Source organism: Galleria mellonella, unplaced genomic scaffold (assembly GCF_026898425.1).
Source record: "Galleria mellonella isolate WM207_F2 unplaced genomic scaffold, CSIRO_AGI_GalMel_v1 utg139, whole genome shotgun sequence".
Classification (NCBI taxonomy): domain Eukaryota; kingdom Metazoa; phylum Arthropoda; class Insecta; order Lepidoptera; family Pyralidae; genus Galleria; species Galleria mellonella.
In genome coordinates, this window is record NW_026441995.1 from 8256621 (window position 1) to 8278379 (window position 21759).

The following is a 21759-nucleotide window of genomic DNA, read 5'->3' on the forward strand; positions in this document are numbered from 1 at the left end:
ACTTCCTGGAGCTAACAAAAAAGTTCCATAATCAATGACACTCCTTATAAGACCATTATAAGCAAGTTTTAGTGAAACGGGATGTGCTCCCCACCAAACTCCAGCAAGGCACCTAAGAATGTTGAGGTTACGCTCACATTTCGTGGAAATATAATTACAGTGAGACAGACCTGTTAATTTATTATCTAGCACGATACCTAAAAATTTAATTTCAGTCTTTATAGGAATGTATGAGTTATCATAAAGCACCTTAATTTGTTGCGGTGATCTCATTCTTGAAAACAAAACTACACTACTCTTGGTTACAGAAAGATTAAGACCATTTGCATCTAACCACGTTTTTAACAAATCTAATGAATCAGATAATTTGGCAGAAGCAGATTCTATGGACTTCGCAATAAAATATAATAAGAGATCATCAGCATATTGTAAAATTTTGACGGATTTATCAAGGAATGATTCTAGATCGTATGTGTATATGTTGAATAAAATTGGACTGAGAACAGATCCTTGTGGAAGGCCTTTCCAAACTGTTCTAGATAATTTGGTATCTTCATCTAGATCCATATGTATTGTTCTTTCTGATAAAATATTAATAATGAAATTAGAAAGCATTACCGGTACATTTAAAGCTTGTAATTTAGTTTTTAAAATAGAAATTATTACATTATCATAGGCAGAATTTATATCTAAAAAGGCTGAGAGGATTGACAAATTTTGTGAGAAAGCTATATGAATATCTGAAATAAGAATGCTCACATTATCTAAGGTGCTCTTACCTTTCCTAAAACCAAACTGGTTCGGGGATAGTAAGTTATTACTTTCTAAAAACCATTCTAGACGGTTCTTCACTAAATGTTCAGCTAGCTTTAGTAAGACAGAGGAAAGTGCAACAGGACGGTGTGAAGATGGTTCAGAAGGTGGTTTATGAGGCTTTAGAAATGGTATAATAATCTGAGACTTCCATGAAGTAGGTATATTTCCCGAAATAATTATGGAATTAATTATATTTAAAAAGTAAATTAATGTCGCATCGCTAGCATTTTTAAAAAAGGAATACGGTATACCGTCTTCTCCCGGTGCAGAGTCTTTAATACAAGCTAGAACACCTTTAAGTTCTACAAGAGTAAAAGGAGACTCAAGTTCGGATAATTCGTCAGAGACGGATAGAGAAATATTGTAAAGGCATTCCGGCACATAACTAGGAGCAAGGCAATCTAAAAATTTATTCGCTAAAGTTAAATCGAGTGCAGAACGTGATGTATGATCACTAAAGGCAGATCTGAATCTTTTAATATTATTCCAAACGACTGATGAATTAACTTCTGGACAGATAGAAGAACAAAATCTTCTCCAACCTTCCAATTTCTTTTTTTCAGTAGTTTTCGAGTAGAACGTGAAACTGCGGTGTAAATTTCAAAATTTTCTGATGTCATGTAATTATTATAATTTTTTTCAGCCTTTATACGATTTTTAATTGCTTCCGTACAATCTTTGTCCCACCAAGGTGGGGAGGGAATTTTCCCTGAAGCACTATTTTTAACAGGAAATAATAAATCAGCAACCTCCTTCATATTAATTATCAAGTCATTACAACATTGATGTTCATTTCCATGATAAACAATAGGTAACTCCGATATTTTATTATCTAAATATTGTTTGTAAATATTCCAGTCTACATTTGATAAATTATATTTAAGTCGAGGACCACTCTTTCGACTTGAGGGAATGGAAATTGGAAAAGAAAGAATGAGGGGAAAGTGATCGCTTCCGAAGGTAGAGGAATGAGGATACCACGACAGTGAAGAAGCTAAATCAGAAGAACATATTGAAATATCAGGAGCACTAAACCCTTCATTCGGTGCAGTTCTACGTGTCGGTACATCTGAGTTAATAATACATAAGTTGTAAGTGTCAATTATCGTCAGGAGTTTTCCACCATAAAAATTAGAAGTAGAACTGCCCCACGATTGGTGCTGAGCATTAAAATCGCCCATTACGAGAAAAGGTTTAGGTAAAATTGAAAATAATTGTTCTAGTTGTGAATATATTTGGCATGTAGGATCAGGAATATATAAAGTAACAAAACAGATACCATTTATAATTATAGCAGTCTTTTTCTTAATTCTTCTTTAATTCCCACAACCTATAGGTCTGGTTTTTAGAATTCCCACAACTATGATTATTATTTAAAATGCTGCATGCCGCTATATACAGGAAGCGAAAAAGAAGAAAAAAGAAGGGAGTTTTTGACCAATATGGCAACACCGCCATATCCGTCAGCTCTATCATCACGGAGACTTTTTTTTTTTTTTTTTTTTTCTTCTTTTGTGGCGTTCACCCCGATATTAGGGTATTTTGCCAAGAACAAAACGGGGAAACGATAATAGTAATAAAAATACCTAACACAAACGAATTTAGAAAGGATAAGGATTAGGTCTAGGATATTTATAGGATATGAAGGATATACTTGTACATATGAGAATATACTTATAAATATATAGGAAAAGCAATTGATGCAACTATAAATGTATTCATGTAATATAACTAAATCTTAATATTGTTATCATATATATATGAAGATAGTATTTTATAGATAATAGGATCATTGGAAGAAAGTAGAGTAAGAATAGAAGTTGGGAATGGAACACGGATGGATCGGAGATGATTAAAAAGGGAGGTGTGGTCAAATTTAGACCATGAGAAGAATATATGATTCAAGTCCGCCACTTCAGCACCGCAATTACACGACGAACTTTGTACAATACCAAGCTTGTATAAATGAGAAGGTGTGCATACGTGACCTAGACGCATACGAGTTATAATAGTTGTTGCGGTCTTTCCAAGCTTTAATTTACAAAACCATGGTTTGAAAGGAATATCGGGTTGTATAAGGCGATAAAATCTTCCTTTTATTGTACTTGTTTTTTCCCAATATTCCTTCCAGGCATACCTTAAATATATTTTTGGGAGACAAGCTAGGTCACTACAGTAATTATGATACGGATACATATCACCACAAGTTACAGCCTCTCTTGCAATAAGGTCAGCTTTGTCATTGCCGCTAATACCACTGTGTCCTGGTAACCAGGCAAAAGAAACGGAATACCCTCTCAACATGCAAAGATAAAGACTTTGTCTTATGTCACAAATAATGGGATAAACTGGTTTTGATTTAAACGGATATTTGGCTAGAGCTTGCAAAGAGCTCATAGAGTCAGTGAAAACTATTGCCTTATGTAATTTCATTAAAAGTATATATTCTACAGCTTTTAAAATACCATAACATTCCCCGGTAAAAACTGAAGATTCCGGTGGAAGTTTAATTTTTTGAACGATATTAAATTGTGAATGAAACACACCCACACCTACACAACCGCTATTGTCTGGTTTTGATGCATCAGTAAAGATGTAGTGCCATTCATTCCATTCAATGTCAGTTATAAACATAAATTTGGCATTCAATTCTGAATCATTTTTTGATAACCCAAAATCATATTTAATATTAGGAGATAAAACTAAAGATTGATATGAGCATTTATAAATGGGAAAACAGGACGATGTAAAAGTGGGAGATTCTATGGATTTATATTTTTCATAACTTTGTATTAAACATGGAGGTTTTTTATGTTTCCAATAAGATGAAGACGAAATAAAGATATATAGTTGAGATAACTTTTGAATAAGCGGATGATCAGATAATTGTAAACAACGAAAAAAGAAGCGATCAGATAAATATTGCCTTCTTAAAACCAAAGGTGGATCACCGACTTCGAGCTGTAAAGCATTGATTGGACTTGATTTCATTGCTCCAGAGATAATCCTCAAGGCCTTTGATTGAATTAAATCCAATTTCTTAAAAGCAAATGAACTTCCTGGAGCTAACAAAAAAGTTCCATAATCAATGACACTCCTTATAAGACCATTATAAGCAAGTTTTAGTGAAACGGGATGTGCTCCCCACCAAACTCCAGCAAGGCACCTAAGAATGTTGAGGTTACGCTCACATTTCGTGGAAATATAATTACAGTGGGACAGACCTGTTAATTTATTATCTAGCACGATACCTAAAAATTTAATTTCAGTCTTTATAGGAATGTATGAGTTATCATAAAGCACCTTAATTTGTTGCGGTGATCTCATTCTTGAAAACAAAACTACACTACTCTTGGTTACAGAAAGATTAAGACCATTTGCATCTAACCACGTTTTTAACAAATCTAATGAATCAGATAATTTGGCAGAAGCAGATTCTATGGACTTCGCAATAAAATATAATAAGAGATCATCAGCATATTGTAAAATTTTGACGGATTTATCAAGGAATGATTCTAGATCGTATGTGTATATGTTGAATAAAATTGGACTGAGAACAGATCCTTGTGGAAGGCCTTTCCATACTGTTCTAGATAATTTGGTATCTTCATCTAGATCCATATGTATTGTTCTTTCTGATAAAATATTAATAATGAAATTAGAAAGCATTACCGGTACATTTAAAGCTTGTAATTTAGTTTTTAAAATAGAAATTATTACATTATCATAGGCAGAATTTATATCTAAAAAGGCTGAGAGGATTGACAAATTTTGTGAGAAAGCTATATGAATATCTGAAATAAGAATGCTCACATTATCTAAGGTGCTCTTACCTTTCCTAAAACCAAACTGGTTCGGGGATAGTAAGTTATTACTTTCTAAAAACCATTCTAGACGGTTCTTCACTAAATGTTCAGCTAGCTTTAGTAAGACAGAGGAAAGTGCAACAGGACGGTATGAAGATGGTTCAGAAGGTGGTTTATGAGGCTTTAGAAATGGTATAATAATCTGAGACTTCCATGAAGTAGGTATATTTCCCGAAATAATTATGGAATTAATTATATTTAAAAAGTAAATTAATGTCGCATCGCTAGCATTTTTAAAAAAGGAATACGGTATACCGTCTTCTCCCGGTGCAGAGTCTTTAATACAAGCTAGAACACCTTTAAGTTCTACAAGAGTAAAAGGAGACTCAAGTTCGGATAATTCGTCAGAGACGGATAGAGAAATATTGTAAAGGCATTCCGGCACATAACTAGGAGCAAGGCGATCTAAAAATTTATTCGCTAAAGTTAAATCGAGTGCAGAACGTGATGTATGATCACTAAAGGCAGATCTGAATCTTTTAATATTATTCCAAACGACTGATGAATTAACTTCTGGACAGATAGAAGAACAAAATCTTCTCCAACCTTCCAATTTCTTTTTTTTCAGTAGTTTTCGAGTAGAACGTGAAACTGCGGTGTAAATTTCAAAATTTTCTGATGTCATGTAATTATTATAATTTTTTTCAGCCTCTTTACGATTTTTAATTGCTTCCGTACAATCTTTGTCCCACCAAGGTGGGGAGGGAATTTTCCCTGAAGCACTATTTTTAACAGGAAATAATAAATCAGCAACCTCCTTCATATTAATTATCAAGTCATTACAACATTGATGTTCATTTCCATGATAAACAATAGGTAACTCCGATATTTTATTATCTAAATATTGTTTGTAAATATTCCAGTCTACATTTGATAAATTATATTTAAGTCGAGGACCACTCTTTCGACTTGAGGGAATGGAAATTGGAAAAGAAAGAATGAGGGGAAAGTGATCGCTTCCGAAGGTAGAGGAATGAGGATACCACGACAGTGAAGAAGCTAAATCAGAAGAACATATTGAAATATCAGGAGCACTAAACCCTTCATTCGGTGCAGTTCTACGTGTCGGTACATCTGAGTTAATAATACATAAGTTGTAAGTGTCAATTATCGTCAGGAGTTTTCCACCATAAAAATTAGAAGTAGAACTGCCCCACGATTGGTGCTGAGCATTAAAATCGCCCATTACGAGAAAAGGTTTAGGTAAAATTGAAAATAATTGTTCTAGTTGTGAATATATTTGGCATGTAGGATCAGGAATATATAAAGTAACAAAACAGATACCATTTATAATTATAGCAGCTGCATTAATGCCGCTATATACAGGAAGCGAAAAAGAAGAAAAAAGAAGGGAGTTTTTGACCAATATGGCAACACCGCCATATCCGTCAGCTCTATCATCACGGAGACTTGTAAAGCCTGAAATCCTAAAAGGATATCCTGGCTTTAACCAAGTCTCTTGTAGAGCTATTATAAAAGGATTATATTTATTAATCAAATAAAATAAGTCTGATTTCTTATTTGTTATGCTACGACAGTTCCACTGAATTATTTGGACTTTGTAATCCATTGTGAGAAGTTAATAATTGAGAAAATACATTGTACATGGCATCGTTGGACGGTGGTAAAGTTGTTTGTATCATTTTTGATTGCGATAACACTTTAATAAGCATGAGAATAATATCAATGATGGATTGATTATTGTCAATATTATTTGATGATAATGCACAACCATTAGAGGGAGCAGGAATATTATATTCCTTAACTATGGCTTCATGGGCAGAACGATCATATCCTTGTTGTATTTTTTGAGGAGAGCGTGGTTTAAGTGTAACTGTTTTTTTATATGATGATTGTATATGTGGTAATGATGATTTCTCTTTAAGGAAAGAAGATTGAAAATGAGATTTATTGGAAGGAGATGATGATGTTAATACATCTGAATATAGTTTAGAAGTTGGAGGATGAAATTTTGATGCTTCAGCATAAGAAACACAACTATGGGCCATTGTTTCTTTAATGGCTTTCTGACGTGCATATTCAGGACATTTTTTACTAATTGCTGAATGAGAACCATTACACAAGATACAAGAAACATTTTCCTCATCTACTTCACATTTATCACCTGTATGATTTTGCCTGCATTTATAACACCGAGGATTTGAACGACACTGCATCTTGACATGTCCGAACCTACAGCAGTTATAGCATTGGATAGTAGGGTAAATGTACAAATCTACAGTTAATGATGTGTAAAACATAAATACTCTTTTTGGCAATATTTGTCCATCAAAAGTAATAACAATGGTTTCAGTATTAATAAAACTTGGTTGTCCTTCATTAATTGTCTTTTTCTTTATTCTTCTGGTTTTTAGAATTTTCCCACAACCTATCGGTACTGATATATTTTGGATTACTTCCTCTTCTGTCCAATCTTTAGGAATACCCCTCACAATTCCCATACGGGTTACATGGAAAGAAGGTATAAATGCCTTAAAATTATGTGTTTCTAAGTGACTATTATTTAAAAATGCATTTGCATTTTCAAAATTTGAGAAAGAAAGCGATAAACGGTTTCTTCCTATTCTTTTGAGGCTACCATTCACTATATTATTTATCTTATTAGTGTGTAAAAAGCGACCAAATGCAATAGGATGTAATGTAGTGTTATCATTAGGATGTGTTTCATTTTTTTGTACATGAACGACATAAGGTGCTATATCCTCGGCATTGTACAAAGTTCTGCTTAAAGTACTGGGTGGAGAAGCAGGTTTAACAGACTCGGTATTGTTTACAACTGGTATTGATACTTGAGTTTGATTCTCATCTTCAATACATTGACAATCACTATCTTTAATTTTAGATTCAAGACCCTTGGTGTGCCTCCTTCGTTTTTTATTGCAATGTTTGCAAATGCGACGTTCACCACGTACTCGCTTACGTTTAGAACTTGCAACGCTAGAACCATCTGTGTCCATACTAGATTCACCCAATATATCAAAACTATTATTGAATGGAATAGTTATATTTGCAGACACCTGGGGGGTTGTCCCCCCAGGGTCTATAGGTGGATCCATAATGTTAATATAGGTAATTTACTTACCAATATTTACAGCAACAAACACTATTACTACAAAATATACAATTAAATATACAATCTAATACACAATATATAAAAAAGACTAATCCTTATATAAATAAAAATAAAATTAATTTAAAGAAGATCAAAAAACACTCCCGCTTTTTTAAACGTTTCCCGCGCTTTTCCACGGAGACTTGTAAAGCCTGAAATCCTAAAAGGATATCCTGGCTTTAACCAAGTCTCTTGTAGAGCTATTATAAAAGGATTATATTTATTAATCAAATAAAATAAGTCTGATTTCTTATTTGTTATGCTACGACAGTTCCACTGAATTATTTGGACTTTGTAATCCATTGTGAGAAGTTAATAATTGAGAAAATACATTGTACATGGCATCGTTGGACGGTGGTAAAGTTGTTCGATAACACTTTAATAAGCATGAGAATAATATCAATGATGGATTGATTATTGTCAATATTATTTGATGATAATGCACAACCATTAGAGGGAGCAGGAATATTATATTCCTTAACTATGGCTTCATGGGCAGAACGATCATATCCTTGTTGTATTTTTTGAGGAGAGCGTGGTTTAAGTGTAACTGTTTTTTTATATGATGATTGTATATGTGGTAATGATGATTTCTCTTTAAGGAAAGAAGATTGAAAATGAGATTTATTGGAAGGAGATGATGATGTTAATACATCTGAATATAGTTTAGAAGTTGGAGGATGAAATTTTGATGCTTCAGCATAAGAAACACAACTATGGGCCATTGTTTCTTTAATGACTTTCTGACGTGCATATTCAGGACATTTTTTACTAATTGTTGAATGAGAACCATTACACAAGATACAAGAAACATTTTCCTCATCTACTTCACATTTATCACCTGTATGATTTTGCCTGCATTTATAACACCGAGGATTTGAACGACACTGCATCTTGACATGTCCGAACCTACAGCAGTTATAGCATTGGATAGTAGGGTAAATGTACAAATCTACAGTTAATGATGTGTAAAACATAAATACTCTTTTTGGCAATATTTGTCCATCAAAAGTAATAACAATGGTTTCAGTATTAATAAAACTTGGTTGTCCTTCATTAATTGTCTTTTTCTTTATTCTTCTGGTTTTTAGAATTTTCCCACAACCTATCGGTACTGATATATTTTGGATTACTTCCTCTTCTGTCCAATCTTTAGGAATACCCCTCACAATTCCCATACGGGTTACATGGAAAGAAGGTATAAATGCCTTAAAATTATGTGTTTCTAAGTGACTATTATTTAAAAATGCATTTGCATTTTCAAAATTTGAGAAAGAAAGCGATAAACGGTTTCTTCCTATTCTTTTGAGGCTACCATTCACTATATTATTTATCTTATTAGTGTGTAAAAAGCGACCAAATGCAATAGGATGTAATGTAGTGTTATCATTAGGATGTGTTTCATTTTTTTGTACATGAACGACATAAGGTGCTATATCCTCGGCATTGTACAAAGTTCTGCTTAAAGTACTGGGTGGAGAAGCAGGTTTAACAGACTCGGTATTGTTTACAACTGGTATTGATACTTGAGTTTGATTCTCATCTTCAATACATTGACAATCACTATCTTTAATTTTAGATTCAAGACCCTTGGTGTGCCTCCTTCGTTTTTTATTGCAATGTTTGCAAATGCGACGTTCACCACGTACTCGCTTACGTTTAGAACTTGCAACGCTAGAACCATCTGTGTCCATACTAGATTCACCCAATATATCAAAACTATTATTGAATGGAATAGTTATATTTGCAGACACCTGGGGGTTGTCCCCCCAGGGTCTATAGGTGGATCCATAATGTTAATATAGGTAATTTACTTACCAATATTTACAGCAACAAACACTATTACTACAAAATATACAATTAAATATACAATCTAATACACAATATATAAAAAAGACTAATCCTTATATAAATAAAAATAAAATTAATTTAAAGAAGATCAAAAAACACTCCCGCTTTTTTAAACGTTTCCCGCGCTTTTTTTGACAGTTTAGTTTTTTTTTTTTTTTTTTTTCTTTTTTGTGGCGTTCACCCCGATATTAGGGTATTTTGCCAAGAACAAAACGGGGAAACGATAATAGTAATAAAAATACCTAACACAAACGAATTTAGAAAGGATAAGGATTAGGTCTAGGATATTTATAGGATATGAAGGATATACTTGTACATATGAGAATATACTTATAAATATATAGGAAAAGCAATTGATGCAACTATAAATATATTCATGTAATATAACTAAATCTTAATATTGTTATCATATATATATGAAGATAGTATTTTATAGATAATAGAATCATTGGAAGAAAGTAGAGTAAGAATAGAAGTTGGGAATGGAACACGGATGGATCGGAGATGATTAAAAAGGGAGGTGTGGTCAAATTTAGAACATGAGAAGAATATATGATTCAAGTCCGCCACTTCAGCACCGCAATTACACGACGAACTTTGTACAATACCAAGCTTGTATAAATGAGAAGGTGTGCATACGTGACCTAGACGCATACGAGTTATAATAGTTGTTGTGGTCTTTCCAAGCTTTAATTTACAAAACCATGGTTTGAAAGGAATATCGGGTTGTATAAGACGATAAAATCTTCCTTTTATTGTACTTGTTTTTTCCCAATATTCCTTCCAGGCATACCTTAAATATATTTTTGGGAGACAAGCTAGGTCACTACAGTAATTATGATACGGATACATATCACCACAAGTTACAGCCTCTCTTGCAATAAGGTCAGCTTTGTCATTGCCGCTAATACCACTGTGTCCTGGTAACCAGGCAAAAGAAACGGAATAACCTCTCAACATGCAAAGATAAAGACTTTGTCTTATGTCACAAATAATGGGATAAACTGGTTTTGATTTAAACGGATATTTGGCTAGAGCTTGCAAAGAGCTCATAGAGTCAGTGAAAACTATTGCCTTATGTAATTTCATTAAAAGTATATATTCTACAGCTTTTAAAATACCATAACATTCCCCGGTAAAAACTGAAGACTCCGGTGGAAGTTTAATTTTTTGAACGATATTAAATTGTGAATGAAACACACCCACACCTACACAACCGCTATTGTCTGGTTTTGATGCATCAGTAAAGATGTAGTGCCATTCATTCCATTCAATGTCAGTTATAAACATAAATTTGGCATTCAATTCTGAATCATTTTTTGATAACCCAAAATCATATTTAATATTAGGAGATAAAACTAAAGATTGATATGAGCATTTATAAATGGGAAAACAGGACGATGTAAAAGTGGGAGATTCTATGGATTTATATTTTTCATAACTTTGTATTAAACATGGAGGTTTTTTATGTTTCCAATAAGATGAAGACGAAATAAAGATATGTAGTTGAGATAACTTTTGAATAAGCGGATGATCAGATAATTGTAAACAACGAAAAAAGAAGCGATCAGATAGATATTGCCTTCTTAAAACCAAAGGTGGATCACCGACTTCGAGCTGTAAAGCATTGATTGGACTTGATTTCATTGCTCCAGAGATAATCCTCAAGGCCTTTGATTGAATTAAATCCAATTTCTTAAAAGCAAATGAACTTCCTGGAGCTAACAAAAAAGTTCCATAATCAATGACACTCCTTATAAGACCATTATAAGCAAGTTTTAGTGAAACGGGATGTGCTCCCCACCAAACTCCAGCAAGGCACCTAAGAATGTTGAGGTTACGCTCACATTTCGTAGAAATATAATTACAGTGGGACAGACCTGTTAATTTATTATCTAGCACGATACCTAAAAATTTAATTTCAGTCTTTATAGGAATGTATGAGTTATCATAAAGCACCTTAATTTGTTGCGGTGATCTCATTCTTGAAAACAAAACTACACTACTCTTGGTTACAGAAAGATTAAGACCATTTGCATCTAACCACGTTTTTAACAAATCTAATGAATCAGATAATTTGGCAGAAGCAGATTCTATGGACTTCGCAATAAAATATAATAAAAGATCATCAGCATATTGTAAAATTTTGACGGATTTATCAAGGAATAATTCTAGATCGTATGTGTATATGTTAAATAAGATTGGACTGAGAACAGATCCTTGTGGAAGGCCTTTCCATACTGTTCTAGATAATTTGGTATCTTCATCTAAATTCATATATATTGTTCTTTCTGATAAAATATTAATAATGAAATTAGAAAGCATTACCGGTACATTTAGAGCTTGTAATTTAGTTTTTAAAATAGAAATTATTACATTATCATAGGCAGAATTTATATCTAAAAAGGCTGAGAGGATTGACAAATTTTGTGAGAAAGCTATATGAATATCTGAAATAAGAATGCTCACATTATCTAAGGTGCTCTTACCTTTCCTAAAACCAAACTGGTTCGGGGATAGTAAGTTATTACTTTCTAAAAACCATTCTAGACGGTTCTTCACTAAATGTTCAGCTAGCTTTAGTAAGACAGAGGAAAGTGCAACAGGACGGTATGAAGATGGTTCAGAAGGTGGTTTATGAGGCTTTAGAAATGGTATAATAATCTGAGACTTCCATGAAGTAGGTATATTTCCCGAAATAATTATGGAATTAATTATATTTAAAAAGTAAATTAATGTCGCATCGCTAGCATTTTTAAAAAAGGAATACGGTATACCGTCTTCTCCCGGTGCAGAGTCTTTAATACAAGCTAGAACACCTTTAAGTTCTACAAGAGTAAAAGGAGACTCAAGTTCGGATAATTCGTCAGAGACGGATAGAGAAATATTGTAAAGGCATTCCGGCACATAACTAGGAGCAAGGCGATCTAAAAATTTATTCGCTAAAGTTAAATCGAGTGCAGAACGTGATGTATGATCACTAAAGGCAGATCTGAATCTTTTAATATTATTCCAAACGACTGATGAATTAACTTCTGGACAGATAGAAGAACAAAATCTTCTCCAACCTTCCAATTTCTTTTTTTCAGTAGTTTTTGAGTAGAACGTGAAACTGCGGTGTAAATTTCAAAATTTTCTGATGTCATGTAATTATTATAATTTTTTTCAGCCTCTTTACGATTTTTAATTGCTTCCGTACAATCTTTGTCCCACCAAGGTGGGGAGGGAATTTTCCCTGAAGCACTATTTTTAACAGGAAATAATAAATCAGCAACCTCCTTCATATTAATTATCAAGTCATTACAACATTGATGTTCATTTCCATGATAAACAATAGGTAACTCCGATATTTTATTATCTAAATATTGTTTGTAAATATTCCAGTCTACATTTGATAAATTATATTTAAGTCGAGGACCACTCTTTCGACTTGAGGGAATGGAAATTGGAAAAGAAAGAATGAGGGGAAAGTGATCGCTTCCGAAGGTAGAGGAATGAGGATACCACGACAGTGAAGAAGCTAAATCAGAAGAACATATTGAAATATCAGGAGCACTAAACCCTTCATTCGGTGCAGTTCTACGTGTCGGTACATCTGAGTTAATAATACATAAGTTGTAAGTGTCAATTATCGTCAGGAGTTTTCCACCATAAAAATTAGAAGTAGAACTGCCCCACGATTGGTGCTGAGCATTAAAATCGCCCATTACGAGAAAAGGTTTAGGTAAAATTGAAAATAATTGTTCTAGTTGTGAATATATTTGGCATGTAGGATCAGGAATATATAAAGTAACAAAACGGATACCATTTATAATTATAGCAGCTGCATTAATGCCGCTATATACAGGAAGCGAAAAAGAAGAAAAAAGAAGGGAGTTTTTGACCAATATGGCAACACCGCCATATCCGTCAGCTCTATCATCACGGAGACTTGTAAAGCCTGAAATCCTAAAAGGATATCCTGGCTTTAACCAAGTCTCTTGTAGAGCTATTATAAAAGGATTATATTTATTAATCAAATAAAATAAGTCTGATTTCTTATTTGTTATGCTACGACAGTTCCACTGAATTATTTGGACTTTGTAATCCATTGTGAGAAGTTAATAATTGAGAAAATACATTGTACATGGCATCGTTGGACGGTGGTAAAGTTGTTTGTATCATTTTTGATTGCGATAACACTTTAATAAGCATGAGAATAATATCAATGATGGATTGATTATTGTCAATATTATTTGATGATAATGCACAACCATTAGAGGGAGCAGGAATATTATATTCCTTAACTATGGCTTCATGGGCAGAACGATCATATCCTTGTTGTGCTTTTTGAGGAGAGCGTGGTTTAAGTGTAACTGTTTTTTTATATGATGATTGAATATGTGGTAATGATGATTTCTCTTTGAGGAAAGAAGATTGAAAATGAGATTTATTAGACAGAGATGATGATGTTAATACATCTGAATATAGTTTAGAAGTGGGAGGATGAAATTTTGATGCTTCAGCATAAGAAACACAACTGTGGGCCATTGTTTCTTTAATGGCTTTCTGACGTGCATATTCAGGACATTTCTTACTAATTGCTGAATGAGAACCATTACACAAGATACAAGAAACATTTTCCTCATCTACTTCACATTTATCACCTGTATGATTTAGCCTGCATTTATAACACCGAGGATTTGAACGACACTGCATCTTGACATGTCCGAACCTACAGCAGTTATAGCATTGGATAGTGGGGTAAATGTACAAATCTACAGTTAATGATGTGTAAAACATAAATACTCTTTTTGGCAATATTTGTCCATCAAAAGTAATAACAATGGTTTCAGTATTAATAAAACTTGGTTGTCCTTCATTAATTGTCTTTTTCTTTATTCTTCTGGTTTTTAGAATTTTCCCACAACCTATCGGTACTGATATATTTTGGATTACTTCCTCTTCTGTCCAATCTTTAGGAATACCCCTCACAATTCCCATACGGGTTACATGGAAAGAAGGTATAAATGCCTTAAAATTATGTGTTTCTAAGTGACTATTATTTAAAAATGCATTTGCATTTTCAAAATTTGAGAAAGAAAGCGATAAACGGTTTCTTCCTATTCTTTTGAGGCTACCATTCACTATATTATTTATCTTATTAGTGTGTAAAAAGCGACCAAATGCAATAGGATGTAATGTAGTGTTATCATTAGGATGTGTTTCATTTTTTTGTACATGAACGACATAAGGAGCTACATCCTCGGCATTGTACAAAGTTCTGCTTAAAGTACTGGGTGGAGAAGCAGGTTTAACAGACTCGGTATTATTTACAACTGGTATTGATACTTGAGTTTGATTCTCATCCTCAATACATTGACAATCACTATCTTTAATTTTAGATTCGAGACCTTTGGTGTGCCTCCTTCGTTTTTTATTGCAATGTTTGCAAATGCGACGTTCGCCACGTACTCGCTTACGTTTAGAACTTGCAACGCTAGAACCATCTGTGTCCATACTAGATTCACCCAATATATCAAAACTATTATTAAATGGGATAGTTATATTTGCAGACACCTGGGGGTTGTCCCCCCAGGGTCTATAGGTGGATCCATAATGTCTAATTAATATAGGTAATTTACTTACCAATATTTACAGCAACAAACACTATTACTACAAAATATACAATTATATATACAATCTAATACACAATATATAAATAAGACTAATCCTTATATAATTAAAAATAAAATTAATTTAAAGAAGATCAAAAAACACTCCCGCTTTTTTAAACGTTTCCCGCGCTTTTTTCGACAGTTTAGTTCTTCTATTAGCAGTATGATTTTGACTAAACGAACAAAAAGTTCATTAATTGTTCGTTTAGTACTATTTTACAAGTATAATTACAAATTTAGTCCTACGCTTTTAATAAATCTATCTGTATCGCCAATATAGTACCAATAGAGATAAATTGTACATTAATTCGATATCATAAATGCGAGCGAGCTGGCAAATAAAACTGCTCCATGACTAGTACTTAGGTGTAAAGTAAAATTATAGAGTAGAAGGCAAGAAAAATAACTAACCTTCAGCGACTTAATAGATATGATGCATAATATATTAACTTCCCGGTTATTGGACGTTAAAGACTTGACCTGACACAAATTTAAAAGTAAATAAAATAGAAGTATAAAACTATCATTACCTTCTAGTCTAGACAATATATAGTTGACTATAAGGTATTATTCGGTTGTAAAACATAAACAAGATTATTCTTTTATAGCCACAATCTCTGTCAAGTGGGGGGAAAGGGATAGTTAGTAATGGGGTCAAATAGCCCCATTACTAGCAATATACTGTGTCAGGTCGACCTCCACGTGGTTCTCCCTGGAAACCATCGTGGTTAATTCTAGTTGAATTCGTCAGGATAGGCTAACTGACCTGCTTTCATCGTCGCCTATCATCCCTCACTGGTGCCCCACCAGCGTATATCGATAGCGCAGGCGAGGTAACCATTCCATTATCATCAATTAAAAAAAATCTCTGTCAAGTAGATATTTTTTCTATGCAACTTGGAGTGCGAACAAAGACGTTATGCCTCTACACTATTAATTTCATTGCCATATCCCAGTCGGTTTGAGGTTTCATTATTTCATACCTCCTCTAATAAGAGATAAAGAAATACGTAAATATGTGTAGATATGTCAATATATCTAGATGTACCAACCTAATTACCTAAATAGAAATAAAATAAAAAAAGAACCTTACAAATAATACTTATATTATTATTTATTCACGTACTGTCAAACATTTTATTCGAAAAAATACATATTACGATATATAAGTAGCTATTATAAATAAATAAGCATCAAAACTTGATGGTATTATGAATAATCCGACCTCAGATATTTTATTTTATATACCTATGACGGTATCCATTAGGTTACCACCAAGAGAACCATACACTTGATTATCGACCTTAAATACGAAAAAGTCGAAAAGTACTAAAACGACAAAACATAGATACTTTACTATTTTCAAAATACAAAAGAAGTGTCTATCACCACAAAGTACATCGACTAAGGTGAGGCGGATACTCTATCAAAGTCTGATTCATTCGTTCATTCGATTTTTGTAATAAACTGGCACAAGTTCAACAGTCTAGGTGGTGAAGTTCACATTATTGGCAGTGTAATACCTAAAGTAAGTAGGTGAGGGAGTATTTGAATAGTGTTATTGTTAAAAAATCGTTTTGAACACATTTAGTGAATATGATTTGAAGTCATTATTAATTACTTAATTATTTGTCTACCAATCTTTATTTGTTCGGCCTAAAACTTCCTTTAATGAGTTACTCATAAAATTACAACTATAATTTTCGAAAGCATTATTTAGTAAAAACGGTTTAGTAGAATATAAAATAATTTGTATCTATACACAGACAATACATAGAACGCAACAAAAAAGAACATTATACCTAATCAAGAACACCATCTTTCACAAATTGTGTATGTTAAAAATAATAATTAATATGTATTTATTGTAAAATTTATTTATTCAATTATATTCTTCTATTAATGTGTATGTAATCTATATAGTCAACGTTGTATACACCTGCTTCAGGTATAACATACATATCAACATGTCACACAAAAAAATTAAATTACATTTTTTTTTTATATATAATATGTATACTGTTGGTTGATTTCCAAAGGAGGATTAATGTCAGGCAGGTGGCCGGTTATAAAACTAAAAGCCAAAACCTTGGGTAATATGGACAAAAACGAATTACAATCAAAATTTATATAATTGGAATAAGCCTAGGAAGATTATGATGTATACTGTCGGTTTGCCCACTTCAATTAATAAAAACAAATGGATCATGTCATGTGTGCTATACATATATATAATTAAGATGATAAATTTGTCTTGAGTAAATGATAAGTCCTAATATACTGAAATTCAATAAAATGTCAATGTTAATTAATAGTATTTGAAACATATAAATAGTAGGTATAAAAACCGCTGCACTAGTTACATTAGATAGGTAATCAGTATCGGCGCAAAATTTCCTTATCAGATAGAGCGCACATCAACATGGGCGCCCCCGCGGCCCCGCCCGCCTCGCCGCCCGTCCGTGACACGTGGTTGAAAATCGCTCATGCCAACACCATAAGTAATTGCTATCAACTGCTACCTGAATATTGTAATTGCCAACTATTTTTACTAGATATTTTTATTACTTATATATAATATACATTACTGGGAGGAAAGGGATTGTTAGTATCGGGGTCTGAGCCATTGCTAGCAATACATCCCATCAGGTCGACCTCCACGCGGTTCCCCCTGGAAACTATCGTGGTTTGTTCTAATGGAATTCATCACGATGGGCAAACTGACCTTCTTTTATCGTCACCTATCATCCCTCTCTGGTGTCAGCGTATCCCGTTAGCGCAGGCGGGGTTACCCTCCCTGGTGTCTCGCCAGCGAATACCAATACGCAGGCGAGCTTACCATATCATAATCACCCTTTAAAAAAAATACATATTACTTTCACGAAAATGTTTTATAGCGGTATTTAAACTTCAGCTAAAAGTAAGTAATTAAGGTCATTACGCCTAATCGTAGACCTCGATAGGTAAAATAAAAATTATTGAAAAGTTTACTTTTTTGTCCGTGTTTCTTGACACATCATGAAGAGTAATTGTAAAATATATGGTCATCGAATTCCAAGTACATCATTTGTAAAGAGGAGGTCTACCATGAAATAAAATCCAAATTTTCGGACTCAATTTCGCCTTTTTATTTATACCAAAATCGACCTAGTAAATGGAGATTAATATTTCGTATAAATTCTACCCTACAAGTTCAAAGGAATGATATTATAACATTTTTAGTATTTTTAAACTGTATGTATTATGTAATTTTAACATCAAATTTGTGTTTCGTTCGGCTCCGAAATTTCAGAAATCATTTCATGGTAGGCCTTCTGATGTCGCATTAATGACCGACGACGAAGTTGATTTAAACACGATGATTTTTGCTCCACAGAAAAGATAAACAGCTCAAGCATAAAAAAATTAATGATTTATGTCGGCTTTATCACATTTTAATTTCGGGGATGCCCAACCAGTTTCGAACTCAAACTAGTACCGCAGTGCTACTGACGGTACAATCATGAACTGCACTCATGAATAAGACCTTCTATTGAATTTGAAAGTAATTGGATATCCCTGAATTTAAAAGATGAGTAAATCTGACATAAATAACTATATAGAGTATTACTCACGATAGTTATTATTCAATACAATAAAATTAATATAGAACAATAAATAAGGATGTGAATAAACATTAACGATTGCAAAAATAAACATACAAAATTAATTAGTAGCGAATTTAGAACCTATTACAGGAATCGCTTAAAACTTATGTCCGTGTCATACAATAACCAACCAAGTAACTCAATACAGTATATTAGTTATTATCGTCTAATTATTGTTTCCACTTTATAACAAAAATATTCATTATTATCCACCGATCAACTGTTATATTAAAAAATAATAATACCCTTGGGCATGTCACACAGAGCCATCCAATCCTAAAGAGAAATTGTACTATGGGTACTAGATAACTAATAGATATACTCAAATACTTTTTTTGTATTTATATTATATTATACATTAACAAAAACTAAATTATATACTGGTTACGAAAAAATATTGAAATATTAAACTAATAAGTATCTGTATATTACAAAACATATTAATTAGAAGTTTATATAAAGTGAAGGAATCCCCCTTCAGACATCTGTAAATGGTAATCTTAGGTGACTACATAATATGTCTAATTCTATATTTCATATATTTCTTCACTTTTATATTGTCAGTATATGGATTAAAGGTCAATTCTCTGATGGCTATTAGCATGAATATTTAAATTACAACGATGCTTTCTTCTATTGAGCCACTTCATGACGTCAACTAGCGTAGGTGAGCAGAAAGGCAATTTCAGTGCTTGAAATTAAATGTCGAATCCTAACTAACCTATAAATGCCTAAATACTTACTATTCTTAATCTAGGAATATAATACATGCGCTTTAGCAAAATAGAAAATATAATTTTTATTTGTCTATGTACATATTTTGATCAATTGAATTACCTGAGTTATTCATAAGTCAATCTGTATTTATAAGTTTATTTTTTTCAGTACATACTATATTGACAAAGTAATGAAGTAGAGACAAAATTTTGAACAAATATATAAAATCTTTTGAAATACTTAACGATTTAATACGAACACTATGAACAATTCAAGTACTACAAAGCCAGCCGGTAGTATCTGATACATTATAATAGCTGGCTGGTTATTCGAACAAGTATTTATATAAGGAATACAAATAATAAAAAAAACAAACATTAAAAATCCCCTTCTAACACACCCCATAAAAGAATATTTTAGTGATTTCGATTTCACACTGTACGTTTAACGTGCAAGAGTTTCATTTAACTTGCTGGAATAGCTATCTCTTTTTGATTACCTATTTATTTCTACGTTGAAACAGCAAAGCGTACATTGTTGCATTTCACCCTGAAAAGCTAGTACGGGTATATGATATAGCCAGTGTAATTCTAAAAGAATACCATAAGCGACACGTATATTTAGTGTTGCTGAGGTGTTATTATTAGTATCGTCTCTTTATAGTTATTCGTTAGTATATGCGAAATGAAAGCATAAAGAGTGTTAAGTTTACCACAATGGTAAGTTGTTTTTATTGCATGCTAATGGAATTTAACTAACATAATACGCTGGCAGGTCACCACTGAGGGATGATAGATGAGTATGAAATAGCAGGTCAGTTAGCTCACCATGATGAATACATCTGGAATTCAGCACGATGGTTTTCAGGGGGAACCACGTGGAGGTCGACCTGACAAGGTATATTGCTAGCAATGGGACTAGTAGTCCGCATTACTAATATTCCCTTCCCCCCAACGGTAACAGTTGTACAAGTGCACTCTATGATAACATATCCTATAAAGAATGATGACACAGTGGCCCCAACTACTTGACTTTATCCTCCCCTATCATTATTTAATCAGCGTAATCCTATAGAGTAAGCGGGGCTATCATTCCTTGCAATGCCTTACATCCATCATTAAAATCATAAAAAATAAACAAAAATATTTTTTAACCACTATTTTCTATATATTAAAAATCATGTTTGATTACAAAGAACTTTTGAATCATTCAATACGTCGTTCTAATGTAAAAACGATAATGACAAAATATGAAAAACGGTGCGATACTTTAATGGTTCCCCCGGTGTGTCAATCACGCGAGGGGGACGCCGGCAGTGACCTTGCACGGTGCCAGTAACGCTTCACGATACCATCTACTTACACTAAAACTACAAACGAGGATTTTTTAATTCGTAGCTTATAGAATTATAAACATCGAACGAAAATTAAAAAATAAATTTAATGGAGTATAATAAGTACGGTCATCATAAATTATTTAGATGCTAGGTACCTATTTACTTTATCCTGTAATTAAATAAGGTCATAAACGTATCAAATTGTGATCTTACTGACTACAGAGATATAAAACGTAGGCAACCTACGTCAGATGTTATCTAATATTTAAAGATTGAAAAAATCTCAACTGATAGTTGGATAACGACAGTACTTGACGTACCTAATTAGAAACACACGTACGAGTTTCAAATCCTATCGGAGAGTTATTTTTTTTTTTTCATAAACGAATATTTAACATTCCTCCAAACTATATAGGCATTTTCAGTTCAAATAGCTGAAAATAGGTTTTTATTTTATTTTACGCTTTTTACTGGTTGTACAAAGTCTCCCTCTGGTAATAATAAAGTACCTATTATAACTGATAACATAAAGAAATATTTTATTCAAAGTAGTAATTTAGATTTATCTTATAGGAAATTTTCCTCATCTTATATGTTAAATTGAATTTATTATTAATTTCTTTATAAACAAAATCGCTTCGGTAGATAGGTACCTATCTCTCAAATCTGTGGTAGGTACTCGAGTTGCCTATTACTTTTTCGATTTAAATTTAAAATACAACCTTTTTTTATTCTT

At 32.8% G+C, this 21759-nt stretch overlaps 1 protein-coding gene and 1 long non-coding RNA gene across 5 annotated transcripts in view; one reads left to right on the top strand and one right to left on the bottom strand.

Annotated features, from left to right (window-relative positions):
* LOC113512276 (kinesin-like protein KIF19) overlaps positions 1-21759 on the bottom strand; it is a 45714-nt gene that overhangs the window by 15114 nt on the left and 8841 nt on the right. The window lies entirely within an intron of this gene.
* LOC128202564 (uncharacterized) lies at positions 7956-8871 on the top strand. Its single transcript, XR_008253855.1, has 2 exons — positions 7956-8180; positions 8418-8871. It is a non-coding gene; the product is annotated as an uncharacterized LOC128202564 (long non-coding RNA).